General features: G+C 41.9%; 1 protein-coding gene across 13 annotated transcripts in view; it reads left to right on the top strand.

The window, feature by feature from the left end:
• LOC126198503 (atlastin) overlaps nucleotides 1-26,657 on the top strand; it is a 144,632-nt gene that overhangs the window by 9,054 nt on the left and 108,921 nt on the right. The gene's annotated exons all lie outside the window — the stretch shown is intronic.

Below are 26,657 nucleotides of genomic sequence, written 5' to 3'. Positions count from 1 at the left end.
CTTATTTCATTTGATTACTGGAAAGTAGACTATTAAAGGTGTGGAACTATTTTCTGGCGCGAATGAATTTTTGCTTGAATTTAGAAATTATGCTATACTGAGGGGAGACTTGCCAAAGGATGAAACAGTATCATCTGGATACTCATGGTATTGTTTCGTTATCTGTTGTAGTTGAAATGTCTTTAGAATGAGGAATAAATCTACTCTTTTTCAGCATAAACTTTCTTGCGATTAAATAAATAAATGACGCTACGCTTGCGTTTTCTATTGAAGAGTTCTAAAACTTTTACTAGCAGTCCCGACGGCGCAGTGGTCTGAACGATTTTCTGATCATTCGTCAATTGTGGGTGCGGGTTCGATTCCCTGCGAGGCATGGATGTTGTTTATCTAAAGGCATTGACTCGATCCCTTCCATGAAGTTAGTGGCCCCTAAATTAGAGACGGGCGACTGCTTGTATCCCATTGAGTTGCTCACGGTAGTCGTTTAAACCCTAAGAAAAAATTAAGTTTTTTATTAAATTGTTTCTTCAATCAAAGTTACGAAACAGAATATCCCTTCTTCTGTACAATAAATGTTTGGCTTCAGGTTTTTTTCTTGTACAGAATCACACTGAAATTTCAGTACGAAATCAAAATGTTGATTTGTTTTTGTGTTGGCCCCTAATAGTAACATTTAGAAAATATCAGAAGTAATTGTCTGAATGATAGTACATTAGTCTTCTTTTATACTTTGCTAATCTTCGACAAGCCAGCGCACGTGCCCCGCACCAGCGCTCGACACAGAGGAATCGTCATGTTTGTTTTCGTTTCATACTCAGTTGCGGCTGCTGTAGTGTTTAGGAAGCTAGAGGCAGTGGGTTTATCTTCGTCAGACTAAGTAAAGTTACTAAGTAACTGTTCCATATGCTTTGAAAACAATTCAGTGTTTAAATTTTTACTCATTTTAATTTTCGCTTCTCGTTTGCTCAATTTACTCGCTGTTTAATTTGAAATTGATTTTTTCCGCCTTTTGCCGCCCCTAAAATGTTGCCACTTTAACCGGTCGCTTAGTCTTGCCTGATGATAGAAACTACCTTCGATACCTTGTATATGCCAGTCGTAACTGTGTGGTGATGTGAAATAAAACTTCTGTCAGAAGATACCAAGAACATCCCAAAGCTGAGTTGTCGAAATTATTAGTACGTTGTGCAGGTCGTAAATATTGAAATAAAATTGTATTTATTTACCACCAGTAGCTGTTGACACAGCTGCTATCGATTTAAACTATCATTAGGCGACATAAAATTGTTATAACAGCTACTACAGCGTCTATCTTACTGTGGCTTCAGTAATAAATACGAAGTCAGTCATCTTGCGTCACTGTCTTCAAGGGTAAAATATATAGAAATAATATTTGTCTATGACTGTCTACTCTATGCAGTAAACAGAGTGAATTACACAGAGCAGAAGGAAGGAAGAAATGGACAGTGATCAAGATTATCTAATTGTAAAAATTCATTTTACCTTGCTGACAGTGACGCAAACGGTTTTTTACAATTTTATATTCACTATTGACGCCATAGTAAGAGCTGTGCCATATAGGCTGCTGCAACTATTTTATCTAGCATGATGTGTTCAGTCTAAACTAGTACTAAATAAAGGTTTGTTCTATCAGTAGCTCTTTGTGGTAAATAAACGTGACTTTCTGTTAAAATTGTAATTGTTGTTGTATGTAGGATTACAGGATAATTGCTGTTGGATATAGCGTTCACAGCAAGTTCAAACTCGTTGTCTACCAAAAAATGCAGCAGCTGTTTCTCCTATATTGCAAAATTGTCATTTCGTACAATGTGGAGTGAAAGTTAAAAGAGATATTAACTCCAGTCCAAAACGATGCTAATCGAAATTGATACCGTCGCTGTGGAGCCTCCTTTTCACGTGGTTCTTTTGTTTCGTAAAGTGTAGAGGTGTACGGATGGAGAGCAAGTAGTCAGTTCACAGTTGGAATACCACTGAGTCTGTGGGATTCGAGAAGATGGCTCTCTGGTACTTGCAGGTGTGCCTCGTTAATACATCAACAGTTTTGCAGATGTTGTCGAGAACCCATTTGGTAGAAGACATAGTTGACAAGTGTCAGAAACCACAGAGGCTTTTCAGTCTGGAAGTAGAACTGAGAGATGCAACTACCTAGCACAGTCTGGTATGTTGATTCTGGTATCTGGGATTGTTTGTTCTCCCAAAAGCGATTGCTGTCATTATGAGTTATCCTCTGCGTTATCTTCCCCATATAGCTATGTTTGTATGTGGTACTGTATGACCAACAGTAAAGTGCTAAATTGCCTTTCCCACTGATCGGTTTCAACCCAAGGAAGTGTAACTACTGGCGAGTCTGACCTACTTTGGCATGCATATCTCACGTGATTATTTTCTAAACTTTTGCTCTTATTTTTCACAAATATGTTCAGTCAAGCTAACACTGAACATTGTAAACGATTAAACTAATATTTTGTGACATTTTTAGCATACGTATTCTTTCTACCATACACCAAACGTAAGAATGAGAGTGAGTGCAGTATCTTGCTGTACAAAGCCACGAATATGATACTGTTGCAGTGATAGTGTACATATTCAGCAATAAATTTGTTGTGCGATTTAAATTCTGCTCTTGGGCTTAGCCTTTGATTTGGTTTTACAGTGTTTTTACCGTGTCTTATACTTCTCCCCCATATAGCTATGTTTGTATGTGGTACTGTATGACCAACAGTAAAGTGCTAAACTACCTTTCCCACTCTTACCAACACATTCCACCACTTACCAAAAGCATCCATGACAGCGATTGTGCTGAATAAGAGGCCACAATGCATATATTCCTTCGCTCTAATCAGTTCCACGGTCAAAACAACAACGTATACCTACGAAAGTTTTACAAGGGAACCTTAGGAACTGATCCACTTCAGTGTTCTTTGTACTTATGACTTAAAGGTCAGCGCCCGGGCACCAACTTCCTGAAGCAGTACGATGCATTTCGGAAACACACCTGCAGAAGAAGAAGAAACCGCCAGACGATAGACTTCAGAGTGCTGTGAAAGATTAAAAAAAAAAAAAATCAAACTTTACTACAGAATCGTACATAGTTCGTGTGTAGGTAGCCTTCTAAGCCTGCAATCGCGAATTTGCTGGTTTGATTTCTTTAGACGGAACTTCATTACTTGTAGTAGCATTCAGTATTTATCTGATGAAATTGTTAATTGTAAATGTGCAAGTATAATTTTTAATAAAAATAACATTTTATTTGTAATTACTAATTTTATTAAAATGCGAACATTAATTTAAGTTAAAACTAACATTGCAGCAACCTCTCTCGTCTAACGTTTTAAGCCTTACATTCCGAAGTCATCTGCGATTTTAGTGCCGCACAAGCTCAGAACATCGAAGTTAACTTGTGCACCTATAAGACGGTTTGGCAGCACTATGCTTAGGAGACAAGGCTCATATTCTGAAGGAACGATGCTCAAATCACCGATCAGTCATCCTAATTAGTTGTTCGTAAATCGCGCCAGTCGATTGTCGGGAGGTTCCTTCCGAAAGGCATCATACTGTCTCCTCCCTTACCCTTGTCTGAGGTGGTGTCAATGACAACGATTTCGACTGGTCGTTAAACCAGACCCTTTCTTCATTCAGTTTCACTTTGGTGTCTTGGTATTTTGGAATGTTATTTATTAACATAGTGGCATGCCATTGGTTCATCTTGCTCTTTCCTTGGTTACTTTGCGATGTAAATGAAAGGGTCCTTGACCGTCCACCGTGTGGCAGCGGCTTTAGGATCAGATGACTGGTAGCCGTTTAATGTTTCGCTAGAGCAGTGGTTCCCAATCTGGGGGGAGGGGGGGCGGGGGGGGGGGCGGGTATTACACCTGAGGGATAAAATGTAATTTTCTGGGGAAGTAAAAAGAAAGGATTCGGGCGTATTTCCGTCACGAAACCAAATTGTTTGTATTCAATTACAGATACATGTAAGAAGGCAGAATACGGTGCAGCGCTCGGCAACGCCTGTATAAGACAAGTATCTGGCGCAGTTGTTGGATCGATTACTGATGCTACAATGGCAGGTTATCAAGATTTAAGTGAGTTTGAATGTGCTGTTGTAATCAGCGCACGAGCGATGGGACACAGCATCTCCGAGGTAGCGATGAAGTGGGGATTTTCCCGTACGACCATTTCACGAGTGGACCGTGAATATCAGGAATCCGGCAAAACAACAAATCTCAGACATCGCTGCGGCCGGTAAAAGATCCTGCAAGAACGGGACCAACGACATCTGAAGAGAATCTCTCGACGTGCCAGAAGTGGAACCCTTCCGCAAATTGCTGCAGATTTCAGTGCTGGGCCATCAACAAGTGTCAGCGTGCGAACCATTCAACGAAACGTCATCGAAATGGGCTTTCGGAGCCGAAGAACCACTCGTGTACCCTTGATGACTGCACGACACAAAGCTTTACGCCTCGACCTGGGCCCGTCAACACCCACATTTGACAGTTCACTGGAAACATGTTGCCTAGTCAGACGTGTCTCGTTTTAAATTGTATCGATCGGATGGGCGTGTACGGGGATGGAGACAACCTCATGAATCCACGGAGCCTGCATGTCAGCAGGGGACTGTTCAAACTGTTGGAGGCTCCGTAATGGTGAGGTGCGCGTGCAGTTGGAATGGTATGGGCTCTCTGATATGTGTAGATACGACTCTTGACAGGTGACATCCTGTCTGATCACCTGCATCCATTCATATACATTGTGCATTCCGACGGACTTGGGCAATCCCACCAGGACAGTGCTACACCCCACACGTCCAGAATTGCTACAAGAGTGGCTCCAGGAACACTCTTTTCAGTTTATACACTTTCGCTGGCCTCCAAACTCCCCAGACATGAACTTTATTGAGCATATCTGAGATGCCTTGCAACGTGCTGTTCAGATCTCCACCCCCTCCTACTCTTCCCGATTTATGCACAGTCGTGCAGGATTCATGGTGTCAGTTTCCTCCAGCACTACTTCAGACATTTGTCGAGGCCACGCCACGTCGTGTTGCGGCACTTCTGCGTGCTCGCAGGGGCCCTACACAATATTAGACAGGTGTACCAGTTTCTTTGGCCCTTTGTACTTTGATCCTGGATCTATGCCAGTAAAATTGAGACACATACGTCAAATATGTTTAAATATCTCATGAAAATGTCATCTCCGAACTATAGGTAGGTCCTCAGCTAGATCAGAAATAGCTGCGTTACTCACTTCGCAACAGTAAGCGAAGTAATTGACAGCACAACAGCAACTATGTAACAGCTACTATACTGCTGCAGGGCCTACACTGTATTATTATTATTATTATTATTATTATTATTATTGGCAGTGGTCAGACACAAAGCATTGGCAGCCTGTTCAGATTAAGGAATACAGCAGTCAAATGATCTAAAAACAATAGGCCTAAGTGAAGTGTACACATTTTAATTCGGTAGAGGTGCAAGAGGTGGGTGAAGCAAGTGTCGCCAGGGAGAGGACTGGTACAGAGGAAGCGTTTTTGCTAACAAATATGTACCTAATTGTCGATAGTTGGCTTTCTTTTGTGTGAAGTAGATTTGGGTAACCCTCACAATGCACTGAGAATTGGTCTATCATTCTAAAAAAAAGGTTATTCGAAATAAGCCGTACCTATAATCTCACTGATTATTAAAAAATAAATATTGTTTGTCAACTGTCATTTTGAAACTGAAAGTGTTCAAAGGAATTCTTTTTCATACTAAAATGTAGTTACGTAGTAATCTTGGTGATGGTGGGGGCAGGGAGGGGTACTATCTGATACGTGATTGCACTCAGGGGTAATGATTTCAGAAAGATTGGGGATCACTGCGCTAGAGAGACAAGGAAAAGGCGCTATTGGATAAACTGTGGCGAAAGCGGGTGGAGGGCACTGGAGGGCATTGCTGGCGTGATGTGCCTTTGTTGCCGAATACTCAGTTTTAAACCGTGGTGTGCCACTTCTCACTGCCAGTGTTCTGTCCGGGCATGTGTAGCACGCTGTCGGAAAGCGTGCAGGCCGCAGCCAATTAGTGACGGTATCGGTGTAACAGATTTAACACTCTGCCGTTTGTTTTCCTGGTTAAAGACCGGGGGTCTATTGGCGCCTTTACTGCACGACTTTGCATCGTGTTCGCGTTCGAACAGCAGCCGTGATGCGGGCAAGTTCTGCGTGGGCTTGTAGAACAAGGAGGATGTGAACGTGCGCCCAGATATTTTGGCAGCATCCTAGCGCTGAGCTCATGCCATTGTTCTTATTTAGTAGACTAGCGGCGGTTGTGAGCAAGTAATCTTTGTCCCACAAGACGCCGGAATAATCTTGGCCCGTAGTCTTAGTTCCCGTGATGACAGTTGAATTTTGCTCTCGGTTATTATTGTTTCCTTCAGTAAGGCAGTTCATTTAAGGAGTCTTCGTATTCGACGACAAAACTAGACTAGATAGGTCATAGGATGTGATTCTTGATTTAAATTGCCTTTCAGTGCTGTTTACTGGGAGATAAGTTTATCGTTGAGTGTTCATAGCAAGCAGTGTGTGGCAGAGGCTTCTCTTTGTCTGTCTTGCTGACGGTGACGGTAGCTTATCGCTCTGCCTATGTAGTTATCTCTGCGATGTGGACACACTCCACGTAGTCAGCTACTCTAAGGCTTTGTTTGTAAATAAGCGGCTCATTGCGATACGTATTCACCATTCAACTCCCACTCAGTGGTAGCAAACTCGTCTCGACCCGCCAACGCATAGGCCATTGCCCTACGTCCTATAGCTTACCGTTGCGACAGGCCCGTCCAGAGCGTGAGGTATTTGCAGTGCACGCACTGGTAACTGCAATATCCACGCATTCCGACAGTGGTAAGACACTGAATCACCGAGGAGTCTGGCATTTATTTTACAAGACCGAAATTTGAAAGTGATGAAATTCCAAATGTTGTATCGCCTCCCTAAAACAGGCGTTGACGCAGAAAAGCGTGTGTCACAAGAGCTAGATTTTGCAGGAGAGGCGGAGAGCATTTCTGAACGTAGTAAAAATGACTCTCATTGATATTGAGGCTGACATGTATGCATGTCCCTGACATCTGTTGATCTTATGATGAACCACCTTTATCTATATTAGTAGCCCCCCACACTGTATATATGGACATTTACGGAAAGCTGCATCGCTGATTTCTCGGATATTCATTTCCAAATGGGCCCAAAGCACAAAGCATAATTTAGTTGCTCTGCACTGCGCAGTAGGCTTGACAACATGATTTACAGCCATCATCATGTACATGGTAATAATACTTAATAATCGGAAGGGCATCGGCATTTTTATCCGAAATCTCAAGCCACCGAATGCGCTTAATGAAAATGATAACAAGGACCATGAAGTGTTGGAACAAGTGATTACTGGTGTGTGTGTGTGTGTGTGTGTGTGTGCGCGCGCGCGCGCGCGCATGTGTAGCACGCTGTCGGAAAGCGTGCAGGCCGCAGCCAATTAGTGACGGTATCTGTGTTCTTTATGTTCTGATTCTAGTATATTTCAAAACATCAAGTGGGTCGTTACTTTTTTCAAGGAAATGTAGGATGTTGAGACATGGTCAGAAAACAGTTTAGTCGTGTGACAGTTGGTTTGTCCATAAATTTGATTTTCGGAAACGTCTATTTAGTATGAACAAGTTTGATACATTTGCTGATTTGAAACGCGACCATGGTTGTCTATAAAATGTGTGATATTTTTTTGTAGACAAAGTATGTCAAACAAATCCTCGTTAGGTTTAATAATTGATGACCTGCTCCTTATCCTGGTAATTTGTAGTTGCACTCGCAACCGTCTTACAGAGTTGATATTATAGATTTTCCTGTTGCTATTGTCTACGGCGGGTTCGGTTTCTAGGAGAACGTGATCTTCAGCAAGGGGTTCATGTGCCGGTATTTTCCAAATGTTACTAATTGGGCAGTGCTCCGGACGACCGTGAGTGTTTTTTAGTGCGACAATCTGGAAGATCGGAGGTACGGTTGAAAGGAACGCTCCAGAAGTGTATGAGTCCAATAAGAAATTGTCTGATGTTCCGATGTTTGTTTCCCAAACCTACTCAACAGTTTACGTTCGTCGAGCAAATGTGTCCTGACATTCGCAGCAACACATGCAGGTAAACGAAAAAGATGTCGTGATGTAGCCATGGTTACCATATGTGACAGTGAGAACTGTCTACCTAGCGGTTGAAGGGAATCATTTTTATTGACATCATGGCCATCAAGACAAATGAATAACCCTGACAGCAAAACAAAAAAACCATTCTCCTCTGAGCCACACGTACAGCTAATGCCATTTTTGGAGAGCTGTACAAACTAAAGCCCATCTACGCGATCGACTGACGTGTCTGAATTGACTACGGGAAACAAGCGAGTCTACCGAACTACCCCTGGCCTTTTATTCCTCTACTGTTTTTTAGAGTGATCATTTTCGTTTACACATCAGCGCCAAAATTTCTAGTGTTACGGGAATCTGCTGTGCAATTTGGCGTATGAACGGTGAATGTGAGATAGTGAGGGACTATCCGTTTTACGGAAAAATCGAAATGCAGTAACAGAATGCAGGAACAAGCAATGTTAGTTTATAAAAGACGAAAATAAATTTCATAGTGGAAGTTATTGTAAAAGGTCGTATGCCAAATTCTTTACATTCAAGAGAACTGAAAGAACACGAGAAGTGTCATCCAGTCATTTCACAATATATACATTTATTTCCTTAAGAAAATATGCAACGGTACGCAAACACGTCAAACAATATCCGGAGCGAAGTAAACTGCGCCTTTTTGCTTTATCCTTTGTATCCTGTTTTCTTGCTAAGTCCCAAATGACAACTAAAATTGTTTTTAGTTCTGACTTTTCATTGTTAAAATACTTTTCGTTAAAACACGTTTTTCTGTTTACTTTTTTGTTTATGCATGGCGTAAAACGTAAGTACCTTTCTGCTTTGAGATATTTCTCTTGGACAACAAAACAAACAACGCAGACCCCGCCGTAGTCTCTGGCTTCTGCGCATGCGCAATATCCTCATAGAGTACTGCATATTCGGCACAATCTATTCATCATTCATGTTATACACACATTTGTGTCGTGGTTGGTAGCAGATTTGCAGGTAGGCACGAAAGGCGCACGCACTTGAGTAGTCTGTTGACTTTCTGGTCAAAACCGAATCTCGTTTGAGGTACTCGTAATTTGTTTCATCTATCTGTAACGTACTTCAAAGTCCATATTCTATCCTCATTACAACGTTCATTCCATTCAATCGGTCCTGTAATTCTTGCTAGGTTTCAGCTATTGTAGCATTGCCATTAGCAAATTTTTTGATTATGTTGTCACCCTGAATTGTAATCTCACTCCTGCCCGCAGTTATTCTGGTAGCGAAACATTAGAGTATTTTTTATTTTATTTTTTTTTTTTTTACGAAAGAAGGCATAAAACCTATCCATGCGTCAAGAAGTGTTACATCTACATAGAACATAGCTGCCACCTTCAACTGCAATTGACTACAAATTGTGAACTGCGTGTTCCAGTAGGAACAAAAATCTTCCAATCAGGAGATACGTCTCACACACTGCTGTCTCCCCAATAGTTTTTTGTAGTTCGGAGTGGCTGATAAAGTTAGTTGACACTAGCAGTCGGTCGTAGCCCATCTGGATGTATATAAATAACAATGGGGTCTACTCAAAGGACTAGTAACATTGTCTCAACACTAATCCTCCGTCACTTCGCTTTAAAAAAAATGTAAAGCAACGCTTGTACCTCTCTTTACAGTTCATTGTTGGTGCTAAATCGTCAGCGGATACAGGAAAAATACCAGGATGAGATCAAATGCTTGTACACAGTACTTGCATTGCCAGTGAAACATCTGCAGCCGCAGCACCCAAAGCCTCCAACTGCAAAACAACGTAACAGTTTGTTACAACACCCACCTAGAATTACGTTGACCAAACACAAGCTGAACTATGTCGAGAAGCGGGAAACGAGTAAAAAACGCTGTTATTAAACGAGGCCCTACATGTTTATTCGATAGAGGTGTGTGATTTTACTTGACAACTTTTAAAGGCATTGATATTCTTGTAGTAGGCAGTCTTCTCTCCACACACACACACACCTCCCCCCCCCCCCCCCATGAACCATGGACCTTGCCGTTGGTGGGGAGGCTTGCGTGCCTCAGCGATACAGATGGCCGTACCGTAGGTGCAACCACAACGGAGGGGTATCTGTTGAGAGGCCAGACAAACATGTGGTTCCTGAAGAGGGGCAGCAGCCTTTTCAGTAGTTGCAGGGGCAACAGTCTGGATGATTGATGGATCTGGCCTTGTAACATTAACCAAAACGGCCTTGCTGTGCTGGTACTGCGAACGGCTGAAAGCAAGGGGAAACTACAGCCGTAATTTTTCCCGAGGACATGCATCTTTACTGTATGATCAAATGATGATGGCGTCCTCTTGGGTAAAATATTCCGGAGGTAAAATAGTCCCCCATTCGGATCTCCGGGCGGGGACTACTCAAGAGGACGTCGTTATCAGGAGAAAGAAAATTGGCGTTCTACGGATCGGAGCGTGGAATGCCCGATCCCTTAATCGGGCAGGTAGGTTAGAAAATTTAAAAAGGGAAATGGATAGGTTAAAGTTAGATATAGTGGGAATTAGTGAAGTTCGGTGGCAGGAGGAACAAGACTTTTGGTCAGGTGATTACAGGGTTATAAATACAAAATCAAATAGGGGTAATGCAGGAGTAGGTTTAATAATGAATAGGAAAAATAGGAATGCGGGTAAGCTACTACAAACAGCATAGTGAACGCATTATTGTGGCCAAGATAGATACGAAGCCTACACCTACTGCAGTAGTACAAGTTTATATGCCAACTAGCTCTGCAGATGATGAAGAAATTGATGACATGTATGAGGAGATAAAAGAAATTATTCAGGTAGTGAAGGGAGACGAAAATTTAATAGTCATGGGTGACTGGAATTCGTCAGTAGGAAAAGGGAGAGAAGGAAACATAGTAGGTGAATATGGATTGGGGGGAAGAAATGAAAGAGGAAGCCGCCTTGTAGAATTTTGCACAGAGCATAACTTAATCATAGCTAACACTTGGTTCAAGAATCATAAAAGAAGGTTGTATACCTGGAAGAAGCCTGGAGATACTAAAAGGTATCAGATAGATTATATAATGGTAAGACAGAGATTTAGGAACCGGGTTTTAAATTGTAAGACATTTCCAGGGGCAGATGTGGATTCTGACCACAATCTATTGGTTATGAACTGCAGATTGAAACTAAAGAAACTGCAAAAAGGTGGGAATTTAAGGAGAAGGGACCTGGATAAACTGAAAGAACCAGAGGTTGTAGAGAGTTTCAGGGAGAGCATAAGGGAACAATTGACAAGAATGGGGGAAAGAAATACAGTAGAAGAAGAATGGGTAGCTCTGAGGGATGAAGTAGTGAAGGCAGCAGAGGATCAAGTAGGTAAAAAGACGAGGGCTAATAGAAATCCTTGGGTAACAGAAGAAATATTGAATTTAATTGATGAAAGGAGAAAATATAAAAATGCTGTAAGTGAAGCAGGCAAAAAGGAATACAAACATCTCAAAAATGAGATCGACAGGAAGTGCAAAATGGCTAAGCAGGGATGGCTAGAGGACAAATGTAAGGATGTAGAGGCTTACCTCACTAGGGGTAAGATAGATACTGCCTACAGGAAAATTAAAGAGACCTTTGGAGATAAGAGAACCACTTGTATGAACATCAAGAGCTCAGATGGAAACCCAGTTCTAAGCAAAGAAGGGAAAGCAGAAAGGTGGAAGGTGTATATAGAGGGTCTGTACAAGGGCGATGTACTTGAGGACAATATTATGGAAATGGAAGAGGATGTAGATGAAGATGAAATGGGAGATAAGATACTGCGTGAAGAGTTTGACAGAGCACTGAAAGACCTGAGTCGAAACAAGGCCCCGAGAGTAGACAACATTCCATTAGAACTACTGATGGCCTTGGGAGAGCCAGTCCTGACAAAACTCTACCATCTGGTGAGCAAGATGTATGAGACAGGCGAAATACCCACAGACTTCAAGTAGAATATAATAATTCCAATCCCAAAGAAAGCAGGTGTTGACAGATGTGAAAATTACCGAACTATCAGTTTAATAAGTCACAGCTGCAAAATGCTAACGCGAATTCTTTACAGACGAATGGAAAAACTGGTAGAAGCGGACCTTGGGGAAGACCAGTTTGGATTCCGTAGAAATGTTGGAACACGTGAGGCAATACTAACCTTACGACTTATCTTAGAAGAAAGATTAAGAAAAGGCAAACCTACGTTTCTAGCATTTGTAGACTTAGAGAAAGCTTTTGACAACGTTAACTGGAATACTCTCTTTCAAATTCTGAAGTTGACAGGGGTAAAATACAGGGAGCGAAAGGCTATTTACAATTTGTACAGAAACCAGATGGCAGTTATAAGAGTCGAGGGGCATGAAAGGGAAGCAGTGGTTGGGAAAGGAGTGAGACAGGGTTGTAGTCTCTCCCCGATGTTATTCAATCTGTATATTGAGCAAGCAGTAATGGAAACATAGGAAAAATTCGGAGTAGGTATTAAAATTCATGGAGAAGAAGTAAAAACTTGAGGTTCGCCGATGACATTGTAATTCTGTCAGAGACAGCAAAGGACTTGGAAGAGCAGTTGAACGGAATGGACAGTGTCCTGAAAGGAGGATATAAGATGAACATCAACAAAAGCAAAACGAGGATAATGGAATGTAGTCATATTAAATCGGGTGATGCTGAGGGGATTAGATTAGGAAATGAGTCACTTAAAGTAGTAAAGGAGTTTTGCTATTTAGGGAGTAAAATAACTGATGATGGTCGAAGTAGAGAGGATATAAAATGTAGACTGGCAATGGCAAGGTAATCGTTTCTGAAGAAGAGAAATTTGTTAACATAGAGTATAGATTTAAGTGTCAGGAAGGCGTTTCTGAAAGAATTTGTATGGAGTGTAGTCATGTATGGAAGTGAAACATGGACGATAACCAGTTTGGACAAGAAGAGAATAGAAGCTTTCGAAATGTGATGCTACAGAAGAATGCTGAAGATAAGGTGGGTAGATCACGTAACTAATGAGGAGGTATTGAATAGGATTGGGGAGAAGAGAAGTTTGTGGCACAACTGGACTAGAAGAAGGGATCGGTTGGTAGGACATGTTTTGAGGCATGAAGGGATCACAAATTTAGCATTGGAGGGCAGCGTAGAGGGTAAAAATCGTAGAGGGAGACCAAGAGATGAATACACTAAGCAGATTCAGAAGGATGTAGGTTGCAGTAGGTACTGGGAGATGAAGAAGCTTGCACAGGATAGAGTAGCATGGAGAGCTGCATCAAACCAGTCTCAGGACTGAAGACCACAACAACAACAATTGCATGTCCTACACCTTTGTACGCTTCACTGTGTTGAATGTTGATAAAATGATGAGTCTGAAAGACGTCGCAACAAGCTGACAATCCAAGCGCCGTTATTCCTAGCGCGCGACTCCCATCTAATTGGTCTAAGTGGCAGTGCTTGAATGGATTGTACATGGCAGGGTCGTGTGCTATTCTTCGTAGTACCCGTCTCTGCCTGCAACGGAGCGTTTTGTTCGCAGATATACAATAATTAGGGACTTCTCTGTAGCGTTAGCTACACTTAAATGTTCCCTTAACCTTGGTGTCTCACTTGCTCATTAACGGTAGCGGTCTGCATAAAACCACCTACGAAGGATGCAAGCGATTTAAAACTCACAGCAATTGAAATGTCGGATAACATACACGTCTTCAAAGAGTTCGATGAATGGTGTCGTTCAGCAGAGAAAATATGCGATGCAAACAGAACTACATTACTCAGTTTCAACATAATCTCTACAGGCCTACAGTACATATTTGTAAACGTTTGAAAATCTGCTGTAAGTTGTCCATTTAGTCCAAAAGAGTCTCCATCGAATTGTGAGTCTGACGGATATACATCATGATTGCGTATTCTAGTCCGGACGTTGATGGTAACATCAAGCATTATCCTATTTTATGGTAGTGTGCCTATAAGGTGGCTTGCGCTACACTTGCGATTGCAAATCTGTTCGTCAGTTTGACAGTTTCCAAATCCTCAATTACCTATATTGTACCAGCATCTGCCGCAATTTCATCCTTCCTCTCTGTTACATTTGTCTTCCGACAAACCCAACGTTGCTTTTCCACCCCTAAAGCGTTCAATCCATTGTCAACATTTTCTCTCCACGGCTTCTGTTTAATATCCTTGCACCATTAAGGAGGCAGTTTCCGTCCAAGTCTTTTATTCGACGCTACGACGTGTAGAAACTCCAGCAAAATCACGTTGTGGGTGCGCCATACTTATTTTCACTATGTCGAATACGGACTAAAATTAATTTGGTTTCAATAATTTCTTCAAATTATTGGAATTTCTGTCAACATTATTGTGGATTCTGTGTTGGCGGTAACGTACAGGTTTGTGCTCAGGAATCGAAGTTTCATTCCATGGTAGGATGGGATGTTTCTGTTACTTGTGTCTCAACTAGGACTTTAAGAATAAAATATTACGGTTTGTTTGTGTCCACTTCCCTGTGGTTGAATAAATGTTGATATTCTTACTTGAAATGAGGGTGCAACTTTAGAGTTTTTGAAATGGAAGTTCGTTCGTTTGAATGAAGCTGTAGACGAGCTAAGTCGTAAATCTTCTCACAGCACTTTGTCTGAGATAAGTGAGCAGCTTGGTTTAGATGATCTTTAAGTGAAGCTATACGGCCTTGCGCAGATTCCACAGCCTTACTGTGCGTTTGGGGGCGACCTCTATATTATGCAACGGCACTTCAGCTTTGGTGGTCAGGTGATTCCTTTTAGGAAACGATTGAGGTGAAACTATTGAGCGCAATCTTGATTACATGCGTCACTTAACTGCAATATCCAACTGAAGTTAGGATCTACTTTAGATCCAAACATTCGACTGATTCACAGAGGGAGATTGTCAACTTGCTAATCAGATGCCCTCCTGGTTTTGAACTAAACCGCCTTACATACTTTACGATCCACTTTTGTTTTCCACATTAATTGTTCCTAATATGGATGATTACTTCGAACCATCGAAGTGCATTGGTTCGTAACTGATATTCTGGCACCAGAGAGAGAGAGAGAGAGAGAGAGAGAGAGAGAGAGAGAGAGAGAGAGAGAGAATGTGTTTGCCTGCTTGCCAGGAATTTTGGTGGTATATACATACCAAAGTGAAAAGACTGTGAAAGAATCCTGTGTACACTTACGAGGGTGGTTTGATAAGTCTGGTAAATTTCCATGAAACAGCGGAACATTTTTTGTTGCGCGCGTTCATAGTTGGTAAGCTTGATTTTTGTTTTCCTCCAACGATCGTGTAAAGAATTTAAACAATGTACAGCGTACAGTTCATTGTTGACAGGCCTCTGAATTGGCCAGTTTTTCGACTGCGATTGAAAATGGAGAAATCAAATTTTCATTTGAAGAGTTGAACTGCCGCACAAATCAGAAAAAAATTTGATGAAGTGCACATGGTCTGCACAATCACTGAAGGTCATTTATTTTTGCATTAATGAATTATTGAGATTATAGTCATCTCAGCTAAACGTGTGCATAATATCCTGCACGATGAATAGACAATGAAAAAGGTGTCAGAGGTGGGTGCCGACATTGCTCGCAGTCGACCAAAACGCAGCCGACGCATTTCAACATATGCATGGCAATGTGTAATCGAAGTCCACAAGACTTTTAGCGCCGATTTGTGACTTTTGATAAAACCTGGATTCATCGTTACACAACGCTAGTCAAACAATGGACAAGGTTGGTGCAAGTGCACCGGGGAATGCAAAGATCATTTTGTCAGCTGGTAAGACGACGGTCTCAGTTTTTTTGGGAATCCCAGGCAATAATCCTCATAGATTACGTGGAAAAAATTCAGAACCATATCTGGACCTTAATATGCTTCATTGTTGGATCGTTTGAAACTTGCATTGGCTGAAAAAAAGGCCAAGGTTGGCACGCAAAAAAGAGCCCTTTTACCAGGATAATGTACTATCGGACGCATCAGCGATAGCAATGATGAAAGTGCATGAATTAGCTTCGAATTGGTTGCTTTTCAGACTTAGCCCAAAATGACTTCCTGTTCCCCAACATGACACTTTCGCTTGCTGAGAACAAATTCTCATCAAACAAGGAGTGGTAGTTCCAGGCAACGAGTGTTTTGCAGAACCTATTTTCCCAAGGGAATGAAAAAGTTGGAGGATCGCTGGACCAAGTGCATATCTCTCAAAGGAGATTATGTCGAGAAGTGAGTTGTTCATGAAACACATTTTTCTTTTTACCAGACTTATGAAAGCACTCTCGTACTTAAAAGTTCTATGACGCTTTTCTTCGTCCTATCTAAAAAGAGGGACCAGGTTCGTAAGAAAGTGAAACAAGCAGCGATATAACAGTTAAAAATTATAGTCTGATGAGCTAAACGTTATCAAGACTCGTAGAACCGAAGTAGATTTGTCTTCTCTAGAAGAGCATGCAGCTGGTGCGAACACAATGTCACAGAAGTCAATGTGTTTGTAAAATTCTTTTTGCGTCCATCATTACTTTGTTCCAAAACGAAAGTGATAACGGCTGCTTTTCTAATGGCTTTTACCAAGCCAAATGTGCACTGAAAAACAATGGGCAGTTACTAGTTAATTTGCCGCATCACGATTAAGTCATCGGCTGCATCTGTTCGCTTGATAATTGTGGAACAGATACTGCCCAGTCATCGTTATACAGTCACGTAGCTGTAGGCTGTATTGTTAGTTTTCGTGGCTGCGTTCTTCTTACTGTCGAAGGACACAGTTTCATATAGCCATTTCTTTAAACGCTCTCCGTCGTTACGTAGAATATTGTTTTTATACTCGCAAATGAACGCGCGTTGAAGACGTTTGACGTCAGCAGATTCTAAACCGGTTTTTGCAGGAGAGCAGGAAAGCCCTGCTAGACTTGTTGAGGAATTGTCTTTTTGTGCACCTTAGACAGCAGTCGGTACTTTTCGGAGTAGTACATCAAAGCTGTCATAACACGAAGTTCGTTTGTGCGCCGTAGTGGTTTGCCAAGCGTTGTCCCATTGGAGTTGGAATGTACTTACTTCCTTCAAAATAAGTTGTAAACCACACTTGCTTTTCGTAGACCTTTAAACTGACCTACCCAGACAATTATAGGCAGATCTACAGTTTAACGTGGAGTTCTATACATGATGCGGAATGACATTTTTCACGTTAACAAATCGTATGGGGTGAAGCGATAAGTGACAGAAAAAAGAAATCCTATAACCGACTAGATATTCACTGGACGTTGGTAGTCTGGCGGTTATCACTGAACCACACTATATGGAGCGTGGTAAAGTTCATTACTGGTTGTCCTCCCAGAGTTCTGGAATTTTACTTCCCCTAACCCATCTCAATTCATTCCTGACCCATTCGTGAATGTTGCGCGGGAAGAAAGACTGTCAATAACCTTCCGAATGAGCTCGGATTACGGCAATATAAAAGCAGATCGGATTTAATGTATTGCTTCCAGCCGCAGCCTTCTACAAATTTCTAATTATTTTTGGTCTGTTAAGCACGTTGCGAAAAATAGAGCAGCGGTAGAATTTGGAACTGGAAGAAAAAACAGCGTTCTTCACTATGCTGTTCTGATTTTTCTGTGGTTCCCATCCCAAAATACTTCTCACTGAATACTCTATTTTAACCTTTTCGCAGAAAAGTGGAACGTTGTTTCCGGTGACACTCTTACCTAACGAAAAGGTGGTAAGAGTTTTGCCGCTAGTAATTGCGGAGAATAACGTAGACATTTCATGCAGTGTGAATAGGTGCCACAGTAGAGGCTCGTCTGAAAACTTCTTCGCTCTAAAGAGATGAGAATAAAAATAAACATTTAGCGTCCCATCAACAACGATGTTATGGACGGAGCTCTAGATGGGTTTGGGATACTAGTGGGAATGAAATCAACCATGTACTTTCCAAAGAAACTTTTCCATCATTCGCCTTAATCGGTCAAAATCAGAACAGTTGGGTGGAAGTCTTAACTCGGTTCCTCCCAAACACAAGTCCCGTTTTACTAACCACTGCGCCGTATCCCACATAGTGCTTTAGTAAGCTCTGTTAGTTGGTGGTGATTAACCTTTCCTCGGCCTGTGAAACCAATTCACCCTACCATTTAAGATAGAGACATGCAAGTCAACATAGACTCCGATACATAGAACAGTCTGATAATTTTAACGGATAATTCATTGGTTCCTGTTTCGACATGGTACTCAACCAGAGAATGTAATTCACTTGTAGTGCTTCAGCACATTCAAACCTGATATGCCTGACTGCAGCCAGCTCTGAAATTACCGTTTTCGATTTTGGAGGGTGTCTCATGACATTCGTACAGTGTTCGCTGCGACTGTCTAAAGTGGGTTTCTTCCATGTCCAGTGGGGAGGAAACATCAGTATGTGATATTAGGGTATGGTGAAATAGCGTTAATTTTTGGTTTCTTTGTCTTTTTATGATAATACTCGCAACTGCATTGGTGTCCTCAGTGAAAGTGAGGAAGATTCAAAAGATCTCTTGAATAGGGCGGACAGTTTTATGATTAGGATATGGATTGAGGTAAAAAAAAAGACCAAAACAGTCTGATAGCAAGTATTTGTTTTACACAGTCAGCAGATTGTTGTCGTTACGTATTGTCAAACTTAGGACCGCCCTTTTCAAAGTGACCATATACCAGTCATTATAACAGAAATGATATGCGCTAAACTTTACATTAAAAATAGGAGCCATGAAGTGAAGGAATTTTGATACCGGTACCTCGGAAGTAAAATGGACGAAACATGGATATAAGGAACCTGACTAGTACGGGCGAAGAGGGCATTCCTCGGCAAAAGATGTGTGCTGGTATCAAATGTATATCCCAGTTTGAAGAAAAAAATTCTAGTAATGTACTTGTAGATATTGAACGTATTTCTATAGAATTGAATTATAGACACTGTGTGGGTTGGGGGGGGGGGGGGGGGAGAAGAACAGAAAAGGAGAATTGGAAGATTTGATGTGATGCCATACAAGGATGTTGAAAATTAGGTGTACCGATAAAGTAAGAAATAAGGTTCTGTGCAGAATCATCATGCGAAGGTATGTATAGAAAACAGTAACAGTAAGAATGAAACAGGGTGATGGGACATGGGTTTACGGCGGTAGAGAAGAACTCTCATGGTATTTGAGCTGTGAAGGGTAGAGTCTGTACGGGAAGACAGGGATTGCAATATATCTAACAATCTGTGATGTTGGGTGTAAATGCTGCTCTGAGGTGATGAGGTTGGCGCAGAAGTTGTAGCGGGTCTGTCAACCAAGTCCGAAGACTGAAAGGGTGGAAGAAGAATTGACCAGCCACATAGTTTGATGTAAAACCACTATTTAAGTGTTACTGAATGCACAGTCTTTTATTTTTTAATTGTTTTGGAGTTGTTATAGCACTTATTTTATTTTAAATTTTCATCACTGTACCACTCACCTGTTAGTCAATTCACCAACCATGTAGGGAAAGAGCAGGACATGCAGTGTTAGTGTGAGGTGGGAGAATACTATTTGCGCAAGCTAAGTAGACACTCTGCGCAGCGTTTGATGGGAATGACCGTAAATGGCAAATGCCTGTACTGTCGCACCTATCAGCCAAAGCGCCGAGTATCAACTTAGTTTGGGCGAACGGGTTACCCTCGTAAATCTGCCATTGGTGGCACGGCTTTCTTCGCCCTCCTAAGCGATGACGTGGTTGTGCGTTGTCAGACAGCTGCTGATTCATGAAATTATGTGCATGCTGTAACAATCCGAAGGTTTCATCTGAGTTGTTTGTGCCTTACAGTGATGATTGAATGCAGCATTGACGCACCTAGTCAACGTGATGTTGCTGAAGAGAGACTTTTTAACATTACCAGTCTCTCAGGTTCCTATCATTAGTGGCATTGATAATTATGCTGTTGAATGTAGAGGCAGTTATCCAAATAGATTATAGCGTATATAGCAATACAGCGGGCCTAGCACTGCCCATTGTTCCGCGGAAAATTAGCAGGTGCCAGTTTTCAATTAAAAGCATTAATACTTTTTAGGATTACGTACGTATGGATGTGCAGTACTGGAATTGATAGATCATTAATATTACGCATGAGGAATACATTAGTCGTAATTGTACTTTATTAAACCGCATTTTACGTATTACGAAATTGTGATTATAATCTTATTTACATATTGCAAATTTGCATCACAATATTGTTCAGAGATTGTTTGCTTCGTATTGTCAAAGCTTGCCAAAAAATCATTTGTTCATACACCCTCACTTACAGCGACGTATGCTGCCGAGCGTAACAATTAAAGTTAGTATTAATCTATAAGCTCCCATATTTTTGCGGTTCTTATAATCATCTTTTGCTTTTCTTTTCCCAATTTTATTTTCAGCCAGTGTATTTTTACAGTTGGTTTGCCAAACAAGTTCCTGGGGATTTATTTAACGTTAAGACATTCAGATACGCCAGCGTTATTATTCTCCCCAGCCGAAAGTCACTGTGTTTGACTTCCAGCTTCCACAGCGAAGCGCAACATAAATCAGAATCTCCCAGCTTTTCTTGTATCCAGAGGTTAAACCTTAAAAGTGTATAACTTGACACATTTTAATTTTTGACGCTCATTATGATAAATTTCTCTTGGGATGCGGTCTACCGTCATTGCTGCCTGCTAATAATTTGATTGATGGTAAAAACTTAGAACAACGGTTACCTTACGCTTTCAACAGTTTTAATTTGTACACGGCGCAAGCAAATAGTGGCTTAGAAGTCATTTTGATTTCGCGATGGAGAGCCTTATTCTCAAAAAGCAAGCCTGTGCTTAAATTGGTGAGACAAAGCTGTGTTACGTTCAGATTATATATGGAAGTAAAATAGTCAAACTTCCTGGCAGATTAAAACTGTAGCCGGAGAGCCTGTCCTCACAACCGTACCTCAGAATTGACAACGTGGTTTTTGCACTGTGGGATTGAACCACGGCCTTTCTTTTGGGATACGAGGGTGGGTGATACCGGCTGATACCAGGAATAAATGTAATTGTGTCTGACAACAAATTATTTAAAAAAAAAACAGCTCGATGAAATGTTCTTTCCAAAGCTTTAGTTCACAGATGTTAGTCAAAGTGTAATTTTGAGTACCATTGTGGTAGCAAACAACGAATATTTGGAATTGTAATACAATAATTGATATCTTTGACCGAGCTCCCAAAAGTTTTTAAGGACTTTGGTGTCTCGCACCTTCAGTGTAATCCAGGGTGCGATTTGTGCTTCTACCAGGGGGGGGGGGGATGTCTTAGGGGGTTAGTAGAATTATATATGTTACTAGCTTGGACCGTGGTGTTACGCATGGTTAAACAGCTATTTATAAATAGATGTTAATGCCGAAACTCACTATTGACACGTATGCATTATCAGAAAAGCCATCCCTTGTTATATCTTTAAAAGTACATTATAGGTAAAGTTTATTTACAAAATCATCTACAAGCGGGTACAGATATACGAGGGGAATTCAAAACGTAGAAGCACATTTGTGAACAGTTGCACTTATTCTGATGATAGAAAACTGAAACATATTAATAGTGTTAATAGTAAGACTTGTTAAAAACTTTCAGTGTTCGGCTCCACAAATTTACACTATATGTAAAGGTTTACTCCAGTGCGTGGGAAATAAACATCCCAGGTTGGGATACATAAACTAAAACCAGAGGAGGGGATGATCTGATGCAGAGGGGGGAAATCCCCCCCTGCAAATCGCACACTGGTGTAATCGAACATTATGCAGCCGTATACATTTTGTTTGAAAGTGGGGGCGCGTGGTTATGAATTTAGGAGCGCACTGTCAGGTAAAAGGGTACGGGGAACTGGCGACAGAGGTACGCGGGCGTGCTAAGCAGCGACGTAAAGCGCATGTCAATGGAGCAAGAGGGAAGCACAGTGCACGGTGTCGCCGTTATAGGTAGTCAGTTCGTATTCGCTCCCCGTCGGTTGTAGATGCTGCTATGCACTGGACGCTGGCAGGCCGAGCGTGCGTGATCGGCGTCTAGAAGGCTGTCTGCGCCGCAGCGTGAAGGTTGCCGCGGTTGCCTGTTCGTCGTTCTACTTTTATCATTGTTTAGAGACGTGTGTCGCTGCCAGTTCGCCATCAGACCGCACGGAAATCAGGTCGTAGTTTACCCGTATCGCACATGACAAACACAAAAACTATGCCGCAAGAGGAGCATATCCCCTTTGTCTGATTCGTGAAGTGTTGGCAGTGACGGAGGATACGTCGTATCAGTGATATTTATATTCTTTCCTAACCCATTCGCATATTGTGCAAGTGAGAAACTGATTGTCTATATGCCTCATAGATTATTCTCATGACCCCTATGCGAGAAAATGACGCCAGCAGAACTATCGCACAGTATTTTTCGAATACAGGTTATTTAAATTTACCCAACAGCATTTCACGAGAAGTATTTCTTCCAGTGATTCACAGTCAACTTCCCCGAGTATTTCTGTTGCCGTTTCGTATGGGCAATGCCACCTACCTGTTACGATCCTAGCAGTGCGTCGCTAAATCCGTTCGGTGTATTGTCAGGCCTGCCTGATAAAGAAGCCCAACACTTCAACAGTGTTCTTCTCATTCGTTACACAAGCATCTTGCGTGCCCATACCTTTACAGATGTATTAGATTTTCCCAATACCCTTGCAACAAATCTCAAGTCTTCTAAGCGCCTTCCTTAATACTGATTTTACGCGATCGTCTCATTTCATATGCTTCTTTCCTCTGAAGTACGGCTTGACGTGCTCAGTGTTCGCCACTAATTTTGTAGTCAGATAATGTCTCGGTCTCTCTCAAATGGCTCTGAGCGCTATGGGACTTAACATCTTAGGTCATCAGCCCCCTAGAACTTAGAACTAGTTAAACCTAACTAACCTAAGGACATCACACACATCCATGCCCGAGGCAGGATTCGAACCTGCGACCGTAGCAGTCGCGCGGTTCCGGACTGCGCGCCTAGAACCGCGGCCGGCCCGGTCTCTCTCTCTCTCTCTCTCTCTCTCTCTCTCTCTCTCTCTCTCTCTCTCTTTCATTACACCTAACTGAAATTTTGTCAAAGCCTTTCTGCAATTTCTAACGATCGTCCAACGGCGATATTACATGTAGGCATCAGCATCGTCAACGAACAATCATGCTGTGGTACTGAACCTATCTGACAAATCGTTTATGTAAGAGGTTGGCTTGATAACTCTAGTAACAAAGCAAGAAACAATGTTTGTTTCATAAACAACTCACTTTACTTCTCGGTAATCTCCTGTGAGGGATATACATTTGGTTCAGCAATCCTCTAGGTTTTTCATCCCATCGGAGAAATAGGTTATGTGAAACTCTGTAAAATACTCGTAGACTGCACTTCCTCGTTTGATGAAAATTTCTTGCCAGCAAGTCAAAGTTTCAAGTTAGGGAATAGGTAGAAGTCATTCGTGGCAACGTCTGGTGAATAGGATGTATGAGGAACAAAGTCAAAGCTCAACTCACTCACCTTCGCCATTGTTATCGCTAGTGTTGGATGGATGGTGCGTTATCCTGGTGAAAGAGCATTTTTTGCGTACCATTGTTCGTCTTTTTTCAGTCATTGCAATGATCCAGTCAGGAAGCATAATAGGGTTCAGTCATGGTTCTGCCTTTTCCTAAGTAACCTATGATGATTATACCTTGAGGGAAAAAAAAGGTGGCCAACACCTTAGCAGCTGACAAAATGGCCTTTGCCTTCTGCGGTGCACTTTCCCCAACCTTTGTGCTTTGTTTTGACTATAGTGTAATGATGGATCCAGGTTTCAACAGGTTAGATATCGGCGCAAGAAGTCTTGCGGACTGCGATTAAACATCACCAGACATCGTGTTGAAACGTTGTGCCGTTGTGCAGTCTCTCAGTTGAGATGCCTTCAGTCTCTGCGATCTCTCGAGGTTTTTTTTTTCCAATTATCCTGTCAAGGATTTTGTCAGTGGTTTCCTTAGGGAGTGATCTCAATTGGACAGCTGTTGCGCGCTTCGCTCTGCGTGCTTGTCCGACCACGTTTAAATCCATTAATCCAAAAGTAAATATTCTTCTTTGATAGTGCAGAGCCCGTGTGAACTTCACCTAATTCTGTTTTGATTTTTGCCGCAGTCCAGCCCTTCAAATGGAAATGTTTAATAACAGCACGAAACTCGGTTTTCTCCATTTTTCAATCGTGGTCGACATACCGACCACTTCGTGCAGTTGTCAACAATTAACTGTACGCTGTACACTGTTGAAATTTATACGATCTTTGGAAAAAACAAGCCCACCAACCATGAAGGCACAGCAAAAAGTTTCCTTCTTTCATGGAAATTTACCAGACTCATCAAACCACCATCGTATGATGAAAACATTCTGTGTCCTATTACGCTTCCTGGGGACATTCGATTGGACTAGTTCCTGTTGGACATAAACCTTCCAATGTACTGTACACCCTGCCTCCGTAGCGGAATGGCCAGTGCGCTTGACTCTCATGCGGAGGAGCCGTGCTCAATGCCTGGAATTTTTACACGACGGGAGGACTTGAACGGGATGCACTCTGTCTCATTAATGCCAATTGAGGAGCTTCTTGAATGAGAATAAGCGGTTACAAGCTTTTGAAAAGCCGACAACAGCCGGGAGGGCGGTGTACTGACCTCATACCCCATCATCCGCACCCGGATGACGCTAGTGGCAGAGGATGACGTTGCGGTTGGTTCGACATCGCGTGGTCTTTAGGGCCTGATTGTGCCGTTTCTTTGTTTATTTAATGTGCTTTCCTCTGTTAGTTAAAACTTTATCGATCCTGTAGCATATCGGTGGCGATACGAAGAAAAGTTTGAGTACTATGTTATGAGTGTGGAACTGTCACAGAAGTCTTTCTTTGGGATGCTAACTCTGACGTCACATTGTCTTGAATGCCAATTATGTCGTCGAAGCGTTGACCTTCATGTGAATTTCTGTAATATGTTGTTTCGTGCTTGGTTCGTATTGATAAGACAGACTCGTCATCGTGATCATTTTTTCCAGAAAAGGATTTTCGGTGCTTTGTATTTCAATGAAGTCGCGGCAAGTGCCTAGGCGTTGTTGTTCTTGTTTTGGATTCAAGTTTCTCCGCACAAACTTTGTAAACACTTTTCTCTTCAACAAAACTTTCTGGAGAATTTCTTGAAAACTTGATTTAGAGATGCTGCGATTTGAGAGACAGCATTGCACGTTACAGCCGCAAGACCTTTCTCACACTGCCTGGTCGCAACTGACTGGTCGAAAGCACATCTATTGTTTACAGATGAGCAAGATGTCACCGTTGTAACTGTGCGGACGTCGCTTATACGCCAGGAATAAAATCCCGGAACTTTTTGGACGGATGGTTTGTCTACGTCTGTATTAGCATCAGTGCTGTGCAAATGACTGTGAGTTGCAAGGCAGAGGGTACGTCGTATTGTACCAGTTATCCTTTTAATATTCCACTCACGTATGGTGGGCGGCGAGAATGGCAGTTTAAATGCCGCTGTGCGCCTTGTAATTAATTCTGTCCTCACGATCCCTACGGGAGCTACATGTAGGAGATTGTAGGGCATTCCTGGAGTTAGCATTTAAAACCGGTTCTTGAAACTTCGTAAGCAGGCTTTCTCTGGATAGCATACGTCTATCTTTGAGTCTGCCTGTCAAGTTCTATCAACAGCTCTGTGACACTGTGCTGCCGGTCACACAAACCTGTGATCTTTCATGGTGCCCTTCTCTCAATATCACTTGTTAGTCCTATTTGGTACGGGTACCACACGCTTCAGCAAAAGGATGGATCACACGAGTAAGCAAACTTCTTGTAGACTGATTGCATTTCTCAAGTATTTTTTCGGTTAGTATTCGCAGAGTATTTGTGGGAGTGTAGCGGTGCATTGAAATGAAACGTGGACGGTATACTGTACAGATAAGAAAATACAATCTTTTAAAATGTTTTGCTACAGACGAAAGCTGAAGATTTAGCGGATAAGTTAGGTAATTAATAGAAATCGGGGAGAAAAAAATCCCCATACCACAACCCGATTAAAAGGAGGTATAGGTTGCTGGATTCCACCCTGAGGTATGAAGGAGTAGTTGATTTCGCAATGGAGCGAAATGTAGAGGTTAAGAAGTGTAGAAACGAAAAGATCTTTTCAGCTAGTCATAATTGTCCATCAAACTGCAAAGACATAGATGCCTGCACCGTACATGGTGGAGTGCCCTTAAAGAGCTGCGGCAAGGATTCGAGCCATCTCCGCACTGTCATCTAGTGAATTAAATACTAGTTTGCGAATCGTCGTATTGGCTTGCAGTATTCGATGAGTACATGGATCCAACGTCATTCTTAGCGCGGAGAAATCGTCAAGTTACTTCTTGCGCGCGACAAGGAAGTATCAACAAGACCCCTTATTGCACGATAAATTGCATATGTGTGATTTAATGGGAATCGTCAGGAACTCTAGATGCTGT

This window comes from Schistocerca nitens, chromosome 1 (assembly GCF_023898315.1).
Source record: "Schistocerca nitens isolate TAMUIC-IGC-003100 chromosome 1, iqSchNite1.1, whole genome shotgun sequence".
Lineage (NCBI taxonomy): Eukaryota > Metazoa > Arthropoda > Insecta > Orthoptera > Acrididae > Schistocerca > Schistocerca nitens.
This window is presented reverse-complemented; position numbering and strand designations above follow the sequence as displayed.